Source organism: Amblyraja radiata, chromosome 3 (genome assembly GCF_010909765.2).
Source record: "Amblyraja radiata isolate CabotCenter1 chromosome 3, sAmbRad1.1.pri, whole genome shotgun sequence".
In the NCBI taxonomy this organism is placed as follows: domain Eukaryota; kingdom Metazoa; phylum Chordata; class Chondrichthyes; order Rajiformes; family Rajidae; genus Amblyraja; species Amblyraja radiata.
The window spans coordinates 62,459,236-62,473,213 of record NC_045958.1 but is presented as its reverse complement, the minus strand read 5'-3'; the positions used below and the strand labels follow the sequence as shown (position 1 = coordinate 62,473,213).

General features: G+C 48.9%; 1 protein-coding gene across 6 annotated transcripts in view; it reads left to right on the top strand.

The window, feature by feature from the left end:
* Positions 1 to 454: 454 nt before the first annotated feature.
* Positions 455 to 13,978, top strand: part of LOC116971085 (beta-amyrin 11-oxidase-like) — a 98,026-nt gene continuing 84,502 nt past the window's right edge. For 3 of the 6 annotated variants that reach the window (XM_033017914.1, XM_033017912.1, XM_033017913.1), the window contains exon 1: positions 510 to 607. The gene's annotated coding sequence lies outside the window, so the exon portion shown is untranslated. Of the gene's footprint in view, positions 608 to 13,978 lie in introns of all 6 variants that reach the window. The other 3 variants (XM_033017915.1, XM_033017911.1, XM_033017910.1) reach the window with 3 other exon arrangements.

Sequence of the window (13,978 nt, the reverse complement as noted above, 5' to 3'; positions counted from 1 at the left end):
AAAACCAGAGGACTGATTTAGAGAAGATCTGAAGAGTATTTTTTTTCATCAAGAGGATGGTTTGAGACGTTCCTTCTAACGAGAGTCTTCCACAACATTTAAATAGTATTTCGATGACCATTCGATACTCCATGATTTGGAAGGCTGTGGCTAAGAGCTGGAAAATGGGATTAAAATAGATAGGAGATAGCTGATAGACACAAAATGCGGGAGTAACTCAACGGGACAGGCAGCATCTCTGGGGAGAAGAAATTGGAAATGTCACCCATTCTTTTCTCCAGAATTGCTGCCTATCCCATTGAGTTACTCCAGCATTTTGTGTCTATCGTCGATTAAAACCAGCTTCCGCAGTTCTTTCCTGCACATAGGAGATAGCTGGCACGGTGGCGATGGGCCGAAGGGTTTGTTTCGGCGATACTAATGCGCATCTGGCGGAGGAGGCGGGAATCAGTGCAAGGCATGAAGGCGGTTCGTTAGTTGATTGGGCGGCGCCTCCATCAATGGGAAGTGCGTGCGGAAAGTGGCCGCCGCCTCCTGCCCAGGTGCTGGGGACAGGCTGAGGGTGAAGCCGAGCCTGGACCAAGGTGAGCCGGGAGCTTGGACCAAGGTGAGCCTGGTCTGATTAGACAAGACTAGACTGGATCGGATGGCGGGGCTAAAGTGAGCCGGAGTGGGTGACAGGGGGGCGGGCGGTGTGAGCCGGTGTAGGGGGCGGGCAGGCGGGCAGGGAGACGGGGTGAGCCGGAGTGGGTGACAGGCGGTGTGAGCCGGTGTAGGGGGCGGGCAGGCGGGCAGGGAGGGTGAGCCGGTGTAGGGGGCGGGCAGGGAGGCTGGGAGACGGTGTGAGCCGGTGTAGGGGGCGGGCAGGCGGGCAGGGAGGGTGAGCCGGTGTAGGGGGCGGGCGGGGAGACGGGGTGAGCCGGTGTAGGGGGCGGGCAGGCGGTGTGAGCCGGTGTAGGGGGCGGGCAGGGAGACTGGGCTAAGGTGAGCTGCGTCGCGCCGTCTGTCTGCCTGTCTGTCCGACGGTCCGCCTGCTCGGTATCTGTTGTTGATCGGGGTGCCGGTGCCGGTGCCGGTGCCGGTGCCGGTGCCAGGTGTCACATCCTCGCCTTGATGCGAGTGTAATAAACATGTTTATGTTCAGTGTCTTTGAAATATGTTTCTTACACTGGGATGCAGGCGAGGTTGTGACACAGTTGTGGTTTAGGGGTGCGGGATGTCTCCCCCCGTTCACCCCCAGGCCTGGTGATCCGCCGCTGTCCCCCGTGTGGCCGCACCGACTCCTCGCCCCGTGTCGAGGGATTCGTTTACTTTCTTAACTCTTGGCAACAAGGCGCCCATTTATCTTGCAAGTTAGAAGTTTCTTGTCCCGTTGTCGGTACACGGGGGGAATTGAACTCTCACGAAGCGTGATTTATCCCCACGAATTAAAGGGTGGGGGAATTGTGGTGCGACTCACGTCTGGCCAGCGATGCCCGTAAAACATTCACCCGTTTACTTCACATATTTTACAACATTTCCTATTATGATGCCATATTTCAGTAGTGTTAATGTTATATAACGCCCAACACAATAGGAAGTAAAATGTTGAAATAGTGCCTGACTATCAGCTTCCTTAAATATTGTTGGTCGCCTCGTGGTTCTCAGCAGCATCAGGTTGCACACCAGAGATTCACACTCAGGCTGATAGACCAGTGTAATAGGAACCCAGTGCTCTTTCTTTGTCAAGAGTGTTTTATTGTCATATGTTCCAGATAGACCAATGAAATTCTTACTGTCATGAGATGTTAAATTGTGGTTGGACTTGTATTCGTGTATCACATGTTGTCTGGGTTTACTTAAAGCAAAGTGAAATTCGGGAAAGCAGCTTCTTATGGGCCTGTCCCACTTAGGCGATTTTTCAGACGACTGCCGGCGACTCAAGCCGTAGCAGGTCGCTGAAAAACCGGGTACTGTCAGAGTGGAACACACACTTACACACATCGCTTCCTTCACCAGCCAGTTATGCAGACAGGGGACAGGGCATGCGAGGGGTGCGCTGTCTGAGTGAAATTCACACGATGCAAAGCCAATGTGATACAGACCCACACCGCGATGAACAGGAAGGTTGGCGCTGTAATTAAGATGGTGATAGCACAGTGTACGGGAAGGGTCACTTTGGTCCTTTAAAAGAAGGGGGCGACGGGGTGGGGAGAAGGAGTGGAGACAACTTTTAAGAAGCCAGAGATACACGGCTGTGAAGCTTGGCGAACATTAACATTTTTAGCCAATGAAATTCGCCGGTCAGCAACGGCGACAACCTACGACCTCCTGGTGCCCCACTACCACTGGACCTACGTCACGAGAATACTCGTTACTCTCCATTGCGTCAAAATTCTGGTCGCCGCTAATTTTTTAACATGTTGAAAAATTAGCGGCGACCAGAATGCCGTTACGAATTGTTGCGAGTCTGAGGGCACTACCCACGACCATGAAGGCGGCTCCCGAACCACCCGCAAATATGTGGTGACCGCATAGTCTCCTGTAGTCGCCTAAAAAGTCGCCTACGTGGGACAGGCCCATTAGTATATACTTTGTAAATCTTTCTCAAAATACTTTCTACATCTATGAGGTTACTTTTATCCTCCAATTCAAAGATTGTTGCCCAACCAATTTGAAAGCCCTTTCATCTGAATAATCAAACTAATAAACCTTTCTGAAGTGCATCCAAAAGTAAATGCCTGCCTCCCTACACAATTCTACAAATTGCTCCATCCACTTTGTAAAAGAAGTCCAGCCTTCTTTTTGACTTCCTTGTTACTTGCTGTACCTGCATGCTAACTTTGTATTTCATGTACAAGACATCCTGAACCCTTTGTACAATAGAATTATGTTATCTCTCCATTTGTCCCTTAACCACCATCAATGTAGTGGTTTAATTATTTCATTGATATTTGTGAGATTATGTTGGGTACAAATCAGCTGCAGTGATTTGTTACATTGTTTTTGGTGTTGATTCATGTTTTATTATTGTCGTGTGTACTGAGATGCAGCAAAATATTTTATTTTTCTCAAAAGAAAACAAAATGCAGAATATAACGTTACAGCTACTGAGAAAGTAGAGGATAAAACAGGAATGCAAGGGCCACAATGAGGTAGAATGAAAGATTGCATATTCAACCGTGGCAGATGAGAGAGCCGTTTAAGAGTGTGATAACAGGAAGGAAGCTGTTCTTAAGTCTAGCGCAATGTGCTTTTCAGGATTTTATATCTTCTGCCTGACAGAATAGGGGAGAAGAGTGAATGACTGGGGTGTGAGTTGTCTTCGATTAAGATGGCTGTTCTGAGGAGAGTGTGAAGCATAGATGGAGTTGATTGGGGAGAGGAGTGGGGGGGGGGGGGGTTGTTTGCGTGAGATGGACTGGGTTATGCCCTCAACACTTATGTGAAACCCTTCTTCAGACGAAGGGTTTCAGCCCGAAACGTTGCCTATTTCCTTCGCTCCATAGATGCTGCTGCACCCGCTGAGTTTCTCCAGCATTTTTGTGTACAGTTAATAAACAGGAGTCTGACGTAGATGTCCCTGGTATCTGGATGTTTTAGGGATGAATGTAGGGCTAGGGAGATGGCGCTTGCATAAATTCAAATGTTCTTTAATGCCATGGCAAAGTTTTGTTTTGGGAAAAGAAAATTGCATTGATAAATTCATATAATGAGAAAGGAACTCGTGTTTTTACAGCACCTTTTAACAATTTTGGCTTATTCTGTAAAAATTCACAGCCAGCAGATGATGAAATAAGTGATTTATATGAGCATTACATAGTTCTCTATACGATTTCATTTGTGAAATGTTTTTTTGTTATTCCTGTTTAGCTTGTTTTTTAAAATAATTTTCTATTATTTCTTAATTATACCATTGTTCAAGGAGCATTACAGGTAAAGCAGTTGAGCTAAGAGCCTGGATCAGTGCATGGAACTATGATGTTGGCGTCATTAAGCAGACTTAGTTGCGAGAGGGACAGGAATAGTTGTTCACGTTCCTGGTTTTGATGTTTCTGATGTGATGGAAAAAGAAGTGGAGGAGTTGTTATCGGTACACTCTGGATGGCTTGACTGCAATCATGTGTAGTCTTTTTGTTGACTGGATACATGCAACAAAAAAGTTGTCACTGGATCTCGGTACATGTGACAATAATAAACTAATCTAATAAAACAAATTTGTTCTGCTAATCGGGGAGAATGTTACGGCACATTTGGAGATGACGCACTGGATGACTCATCCATTGAGGCAATTTGGATAGCACCAAAATAAGAATCACTCTCCTGGGCTTATACTGTAAGCCTCTCAATAAACAGCAGGAGATAGAACAACAGATATGTAAACTGATTACGGATGTAAGAACAACAGGGTTATTATAGTGGGTGAAGTTAACTTCCCCAATATTGACGGACTTCCTAATTGCAACAGGCTTGGACAGGGCAGAATTTATTCAGTGCATTCAAGATGATACTGCTCTTGTTCGGTCTGCCCTTTTCTTCAAGGGTGGAAATAGAAACATAGAAACTTAGAAAATAGGTGCAGGAGTAGGCCATTCGGCCCTTCGAGCCTGCACTGCCATTCAATATGATCATGGCTGATCATTATTTTAAATATAGCCAATGAACTGGCCTCAACTACCTTCTGTAGCAGAGAATTCCAGAGATTCACCACTCTCTGTAAATGTAAAAAAAAAGGTTTAAGGTCAGAGGAGAAAATTTAAAGGAGATGTATGGGCAAGTTTTTTTAAAGATGGTGAGTGTCTGGAACCCGTTGCTAGGGTGGAAGCTGATACAATAGTGTTGTAGAAGAGACTTTTAGATAGGCATATGGAAGGATCTGGATCACGAGCAGGCAGAGGATATTAGTTTTGACATCATTTTTTGGCACAGATATTGTGGGCCGAAGGGCCTATTCCTGTGGTGTACTTCTCTAAGTTCTATGAAGCATACATTTTGGCACAAAGATTTATTTGCTTCCATAGTTCTGTCATTTCACAGATAAGTTTTTGTATGTCTCTGCTTCTTTAAAGGCTAAAAAAAAACCCTACAGAAACTACAGTGCCCTCCATAATGTTTGGGACAAAGACCCATCATTTATTTATTTGCCTCTGTACTCCACAATTTGAGATTTGTAATAGAAAAAAAATCTCATGTAGTTAAAGTTCACATTGCCAGATTTTATTACAGTTTGGCAGGTTATACGAGGGTTGATTTCAAAACGAGCTTTATTAACGAAGCGGTGAAAACAACGGTTCTTTACAACATAGCCAACAAAACGTCTAACGGTGGTTGAAAACGACTGACTGGGCATCGCCCAGAAAGCGCGCGAACACCCAACCCCTCCCACTGTCACATGGCCGAAGTAACCGATCGCAGGGTTCGACTACCCACGGGCACCAGCAGGTGCCACTACAGGGCCCCATCCCCCCCAGAACCCGAGGTATGGAACCGAGCGGGGACTCGGATGGGACGACCGGAACGCGTGGTCCGCGAAGGCGGGGCGGGCGTAACATGAGGGGCCGGCAAAACAGTGCCTGGAGGACGCGGGGATTGCGAAGGCGGGACGGGAGTAACATGGGGGGCCGGCGAAACAAAACTGGGGGCAGGCGAAAGAGCAGATGTAACGGTGGTGGAGGAAACGGGCGTACTCGGTATGGGCGGAACGGCCGGCGGACGACCTCTACGTCGTGGTGTAGCAACGACCTCTGGGCTGTCCACATCCATGTGGGCGGGTTTCCGCCGGGCTGTCCACATTCACGTGGGCGAACTCCTCCCGGCCTCCCACGTCCAACGTGAACGTGGCGACTCCGGCTCTCGGCACCGGGAAACGCCCTTCATGGACCTGCTGCAATGGCGGGCCGTCCCTGCGAATGAAAACATAGGCACACTGTTGTAACACCGCGGGCACATGCACTGCGGACGAACCGTGCCTGGAAGTGGGAACGGGGGCCAAAGTGCATAACCGTTCATGAAGGCCGGCCAGCAACGCCGGTGCTGATGTGACCTGCCTGCGGGCGGCAGGCAGGAAACCCCCAGGCACCTGCCTGCGGGCGGCAGGCAGGAAACCCCCAGCCATCCAGAACCTACACTCGGGGACAGCAAAATCCTGCACCGGAGGACGCACGTGCCGTTGGACCTTGGAGGTCTGACATGGGATACAGGCGCGGGCCCAGGCTGCCAGCAGGGCGGACGTCGCGCATATGGACAGGTGGGACAGGCCATGGACAGCGTTGCAAACCCGCCGTTTCCAACTAACGGGGATGACGGGGTGGGCGCGACCTGTGGAGAAGTCACACAGGACCATAGTACCGGCTGCACCGCAAGACACTTCGGCTATCCGAAGGCCAGTGCTGGCAGTGCGGTAGGCTGCCATACTGGTATCCGCCCGCAGCTCTGCTGCCAGCTCACAGTAGTCAACGTTGTGGTCGAGGGCCGAAATGGAGGGAATGGCGGGGCGGGACGCTAAGCTTCCCGGCTACGTGTCGGATATCTGTCGTGAATTCCGAGACGTAGGCAAGGTATCGCTGCTGCCGGGCGGACCACGGATCAGCGATCTTACCGAGGACGAAAGTAAGTGGCTGTGGTCCGTGAATGCGGTGAACGCTCAGTCCTTGAGGAAATACCTGAAATGCCTGATGGCCAGGTACAGCGCCAGAAGTTTGCAGTCGAAAGCGCTGTCGTTGCATTCTGGAGCCCGCAGCTGCTGGCTGAAAAAAGCCAACAGCTGCCAGCGGCCGTCAAGGAACTGCTCCAGTACTGCACCAACAGCAGCATCCAAGGCGTCGCCGGTGAGCGCAGTAGGGGCGGACGCACGCAGGTGCACCGGCATGGTAGAGTTAGCCAAGGCCGCCTTGGCACCCTCGAAAGCCGCGTCCGTCTCTGCGGACGACACGAGGTGTTGCGGCTTACCTGCCAGACACCGGAACAGGGGGCGCATGATGGAGCAGCCGCCAGCACGAAACGGTGATAAAAATGCCTATGAACTCCTGTAGCCCCTTCATGGTGAGCGGCCGGGGAAACTGCCGGATGGCCTCAACCTTCGCGGGGAGCAGGTTAGCACCTTGCGGGGTTACCCAGTACCCCAGGAAGGATATGGAGCGAAGGCCAAACTGGCACTTCGCGGGGTTAATGAGCAGGCCGTGTTCACGGAGGCGCTGGAACAAAAGACGGAGGTGGGTGACGTGCTCCGCGTGCAAGGCGCTGGTGACTAGAATGTCATCCAAATAAATGAATACAAAAGGCAGACCCCGTCCGACCTAGTCCATCAGCCGCTGGAATGCCTGCGCGGCGTTCTTTATGCCGAAAGGCATCCGAAGCTATTCGAACAGGCCGAACGGGGTGATCGTGGCGGTTTTCAGAACATCTTCAGGGTGAACCCCTGGACGAGGTCAACCTTGGAGAAGAACGCGGTGAGCTGCGCAGAGAATTCCTGAATGTGAGGCACCGGATAACGGTCTGCCGTGGTCACTGCGTTCAGATGCCGGTAATCACCGCACGGTCTCCACCCCCCAGATGCCTTCAGAACCATCTGCGGGGAGGCCCACTGGCTGTTGGACCGCCGGACAATCCCCAAGCCCTCTATCAGTTGGAATTCATCCTGGGCAATGTGCAGTTTGTCCGGCGGGAGGCGGCATGCTCGGGCATGCACCGGAGGGCCCTCGGTGGGGATGTGATGCACAACCCTGTGTTCAGGGTACACCCCGCCGAAACGGGGCGTAAGGAGCTCGAGAAAATCGGAGAGTAGGGCGGCGTACGGGTCCTCGACCTCGGCAACGGCGTTAAGCTGCGGGACGGTTGGGGGTGGGTTCCGCGGTGCAGTGGAACCGACGGCCGACCGTGGAGTCCTGCAACCGCCCCGTAAATCGACGACGAGCGAGAAAGCGCGGAGGAAATCGGATCCCAATACTGGCTGAGCGCCGTCCGCCACGATAAACGTCCACTTGTACGGGCGGGAGTCAAAGGTGAGTGCAAGGGTCCACGTACCGTACGTTCGGATGTCGCTCCCGTTAACGGCCGAGAGAACGGGGCCCCGCTTATCAGCACGAGTGTCACGGCCGGTCGGGGGAAGGATGCTGACCATCGCACCGTAGTCAACCAGGAAACGGCGGCCGGAATGGTAGTCACGGGCGCAGAGGCGGTTGTTTGGGCCGATCGCGATCTGCTCTACAGGCATTTCCCTGAGACGTAGCGTGGGTGATAGTAACACCAACGGTGCCTACCCCGAGTCCCGGGGCGCTGCTGTGGCTCTGCGCTGGAAGAGGCCGCTGAGGAGAAAGACGCGCTGGTGCGGACACGCGGTTAATGCCGCAGACATCTTGATGCTTGGTCATCCAATGCTCGTCGGGCGGTTCAGCGAGCTGCTGAGGATCCGAGAAATCCGCGCCGGCTGCACGTCGGGTATCTGCTCGAGGAAAGCTTGCTCGAATAACAGGCACGGGCGGTGGCCGTCCATCAGCGCGAGCATCTCGGCCATGAGGACTGACGGCCTGCGATGCCCTAAACCGTCCATGTGTAAGATGCGGATGGCACGGTCCCGGCAGCTGAGCCCGAAAGTGTGTAAGAGGAGGGCCTTGAGGCCATCGTACTTAGCGATCGCGGGAGGGTCTCGCAGATAAGGCAGCAGACGGGAGGCGGACTCTTGCGGCAGGGCTCTCACCACATGGAAAAACTTTGTCTCATCTGCGACGATGCGGCGTAGATGGAACTGCGCCTCAACGTGTGCGAACCACACTTGCGGCTGATCGGGCCAAAACAGGCTGACGGCGCTCTGATGGGAGTTGGAAGCGGCGGCGGGAAGTAATTGTCCTGCATGTTGGCGTTCAATTTCCAATTGGGCGCGTCGGGGTCACCAATTTGGCGGGTTGAGACGAGGGTTGATTTCAAAACGAGCTTTATTAACGAAGCGATGACAACAACGGTTCTTTACAACACAGCCAACAAAACAGTCTAACCACAATGGTGGTCGAAAACGACTGGGCATCGCCCAGGAAGCGCGCGGACACACAACCCCTTCCACAGTCAAATGGTTGAAGTAACTGACTGCAGGGTTCGACTATCCACGGGATGCCGCTACAAAAGGCAATTTTTATACATTTTGGTTTCAACATGTAGAAATTACAGCTGTGTTTATACATAGTCCCCCCATTTCAGGGCACCGTAATGTTTGGGACACATGGCTTTGCTGTGTTTGTAATTGCTCAGGTGTGTTTAATTGGCTCCTTAATGCAGGTATAAGAGAGCTCTCAGCACCTAGTCTTTCCTCCAGTCTTTCCATCACCCTTGGAAACTTTTATTGTTGTTTATCAACATGAGGACCAAAATTGTGCCAATGAAAGTCAAATAAGCCATTATGGGACTGAGAAACAAGAATACAACTGTTAGAAACATCAGCCAAACCTCAGGCTTATCAAAATCAACAGTTTTGAACATCATTAAGAAGAAAGAGAGCACTAGTGAGTTTACTAATCGCAAAGGGACTGGCAGGGCCAAGGAAGGCCCCCACAGCTGATGACAGAAGAATTCTCTCTATAATAAAGAAAAATCCCAAACACCTGTCCGACAGATCACAAACACTCTTCAGGCATGGATTTGTCAATGACCACTGTCCGCGGAAGACTTCATGAACAGAAATACAGAGGATACACTGCAAGATGCAAACCACTGGTTAGCCACAAAAATAGGATGGCCTGGTCACAGTTTGCCAAGAAGTGCTTAAAAGAGCAACCACAGCTCTGGAAAAAGGTCTAGTGGACAGATGAGATGAAGATTAACTTATATCAGAGTGATGGCAAGAGCAAAGTATAGAGGAGAGAAGGAACTGCCCAAGATCCAAAGTATACCACCTCATCTGTGAAACACGGTGGTGGGGGTGTTATGGCCTGGGCATATATGGCTGTTGAAGGTACTGGCTCACTTATCTTCATTGATGATACAACTGCTTGTAGCATAATGAATCCTGAAGTGTATAGACATATCCTATCTGCTCGTTCAAACAAATGCCTCAAAACACATTGGCCGGCGGTTCATTCTACAGCAAGCCAATGATCCCAAACATACTGCTAAAGCAACAAAGGAGTTTTTCAAAGTCAAAAAATGGTAAATTCTTCAGTGGCCAAGTCAATTACCCGATCTGAACCCAATTGAGCATGCCTTTTATAAACTGAAGAGGACGAGCTCCCAAAACAAGCATAAGCTAAAGATGGCTGTAATACAGGCCTAGCTGAGACCAGCAAAGACACCCAGTAACTGCTGATGTCCATGAATCGCAGACTTCAAACGGTCATTGCATGCAAAGGATATGCAACAAAATACTAAACATGACTACTTTCATTTACATGACATTGCTGTGTTCCAAACATTATGGTGCCCTGAAATGGGGGGGACTATGTATGAACACTGCTGTAATTTCTACATGGTGAAACCAAAATGTATAAAAATGGCCTTTATTAAAATCTGACAAAGTGCACTTTAACCACATGTGATTTTTTTCTATTAGAAATCTCAAATTGTGGAGTACAGAGGCAAATAAATAAATGATGGGTCTTTGTCCCAAACATTATGTAAGTTGGCAACAATAAAGAGAAACATAGAAAAATAGGTGCAGGAGTAGGCCATTCGCCCCTGCGAGACAGCACCGCCATTCAATATGATCATGGCAGATCATCCAAAATCAATATCCCGTTCTTGCTTTCTCCCCATATCCCTTGATTCCATTAGCCGTTAGAGCTATATCTAACTCTCTTGAAAACATCCAGTGAATTGGCCTCCACTGCCTTCTGTGGCAGAGAATTCCACAGATTCACAACTCTCTCACAACTCATCTCAGTCCTAAATGGCTTACCCCTTATTCTTAAACTAAGACCCCTGCCTCTGGACTCCCCCAACATCGGGAACTTTTCATCGGCGATCGTTTCACTGAACGCCTCCACTCAGCCTGTCTTAACCTACCTGATCTCCTGATGGCTCAGCACTTCAACTCCCCTTCCCATTCCCAATCTGATATTTTGCTTGGGTAGTTTACACCCCAGCGGTATGAACATTGACTTCTCTAACTTCAGATAGCCCTTGCTTTCTCTCTCCATCCCCTTCCCCATGCCAGTTCTCCCACTGCTTACTGTCTCCGACTACATTCTATGTTTGTCCCGACCCCTCCCCTGACATCAGTCTGAAGAAGGGTCTCGACCCGAAACATCGCCCATTCCTTCAGAGATGCTGCCTCGCTCACTGAGTTAGTCCAGCATTTTGTGTCTACCTTCGATTTAAACCAGCATCTGCAGTTCTTTCTTGCACATCGGGAACTTTTTCCTGCAAGCCTGTCCAATCCCTTAAGACTTTTATATGTTTCTATACAATCCCTCTCATCTTTATAAATTCCAGTGAATACAAGCCCAGTCGACCCATTCTTTCATCCATATGTCAATCCCGCCATCCTGGGAATTAACCTGGTGAACCTATGCTGCACTCCCACAATAGCAATAATGTCCTTCCTCAAATTAGGAGACCAAAATTACACACAATATTCCAGGTGCGGTCTCACCAGGGCTCTGTATAACCGCAATAGGACCTCCTTGCTCCTAAACTCAAATCCTCTCGCAGTGAAGGCCAACATGCCATTAGCTTTCTTCACTGCCTGCTGTACCTGCATGCTTACTTTCAGTGACTGATGCACAAGCACACCTAGGTCTCATTGCACCTCCCCTTTTCCTAAACTGACACCATTTGGATAATAATCTGCCTTCCTGTTCTTGCCACCAAAGTGGATAACCTCACATTTATCCACATTATACTGCATCTGCCCACAAACACATCTGCTCATCTCACATAAACTATCCAAGTCACCCTGCAGCCTCATAGCATCCTCATCACAGCTCACACTGCCACCCAGCTTTGTGTCATCCGCAAAATTGGAGATGTCACATTTAATTCCATTGTCTAAATCGTTAATATGGGGTCCCAGCACTGAGCCTTGCGGCACCCCACTATTCACTGACTGCCATTCTGAAAAGGACCTGTTAATTCCTACTCTTTGCTTCCTGTCTGCAAACCAGTTCTCTATCCATGTCAATACTCTACCCCCAATACCATGTGCTCTAATTTTGTACACTGTCTTGCGTGGGACCTTGTCAAAGGCTTTTTGAAAGTCCAGATACGTCACATCCACTGGCTCTCCCTTGTCCATTCTACTTGTTACAACCTCAAAAAATTCCAGAAGACTAGTCAAGCATGATTTCCCCTTCATAAATCCATGCTGACTTTGACCGATCCTGTCACTGCTTTCCATATGCACTGCTATAACATCTTTAATAAACGACTCGAGCATCTTCCCCACTACTGATGTAAGGCTAACTGGTCTATAATTCCCCATTTTCTCTCTCCCTCCTTTTTAAAAAAAATGCTGGAAATGTTCAGCAGGTCACATGGCACCGGTGAAGACTTGGATATTCAGAAGAAAGCTCATCTTGAAATGTCAACTTTGTTTCTATTTCCAATGTCGTCACGTGACCCGAGTATTTCCAGCATCTTTGCCTTTCTGCAACTCTGTGTTTGTTTTTGGCCATGTGCATATTTCCTCATTGTTTCAACTAGGTTAAACTTTTTATTTGCATCATTATCTTTTACTTTTTTTAATCTTTACAATTCATGTTAGATATTCCAATACTGCTTCTTAATATTGTGGCATTATTTATTAATCAGAAGTCTTGTTTAGAATGTCTATAGTGCAAGAATAATTATCATATTTCATGTTGTATTGCACGTTTAGAATGGATGTGAATTCTCAATTGATCATCAAAATTCTTGTGCAGTTTCCACCTTGTCTTGGTATTTAATAAACTACTAAGATTAAATGTATTTTGGAAAAGTCTGCAAGGTTTTTGACAATTTGCAATCTCACTTCATCAGTTTAATTTCAGGCAAGTCTTGAACATGATAAACTACCGTATGCTTGTAGGGGCATTTAGCAAGGTTGGGATTAGTATTTTGCGGCCAGTTAATTAATTTTCAAGTGTTCTCCCACGGAAAATGCTGGAAAATGCAGCAGTCATTTTTGCAAGTAGCAAAATTTGAAGCCACATGGTCGGACAAGGTAAAAGACGGCTGGCACAGTGTACGCTAAGTCTTTTAGAGAGCGCGGAGGGGGGGTGGGGAGGGGGGAGAAGGGGGGGGGGGGGGAAGAGAAGGAGTGGAGACACTTTTAAGAAGTCAGACAACTTTTAATAAAGTTTAGCGGGCATATAACATTACGGGTCGGTTTTCCTTGGTTCTGAAAACTCCAATGAGCCAATTAAAATTCCAGGTCAGCAAAGGAGATTGCCTACGGCTGCCCTCGACTGCCTGTAACTACATAGCAACCCCACTCCACTGCACTACGAGTTCAAAAGAACCATACCGACCAATTTTTACTCGACCAAACCGAGGCCGCGAGTTTGCGGGAACTTCTCTCGAGCATGAAGGAGAGTTACAGTGACCTCCTAGGACCATGTGTCGACCATACTGCGAGTTTGAGTCGAGCGCAAACTCTTCTAAACTCGCATATTAGGTCCCCGCTGTGGGACAGACCCTTAATAAACCAAATATTGCTCCTTTTGACGTGGTTGCTGCTCCTACCTTCATGCAAAGTATTGCTTTCTACAGCGGTGAATTGCTTCTGTTCCTTCATCAGTTCCACTAACCCAAATAATGCCTTTGTTATTCTTGGCAAATTCATTGTCTAAGCTGGCTCCAAACCTCTTTTTGACTCCTCCCCACCTCCAGCCGAAATTCAATCCTTGTAGTTTTTGCAAGATCATACTTGCTCTTTGTGGCTCTGCAGTGGAGTTGTGTAAGATGTAGCTGATGGTTCTCTGATTAAAGCGGCCTTTTCACGGGGCGACTTGACGCAAGAGTTAACCAGAGTTTAACATCGTGGGAACCTCGTGCGATAACAGTGCGGCATTCGTGGACCACCGTGGACCACCGTAGC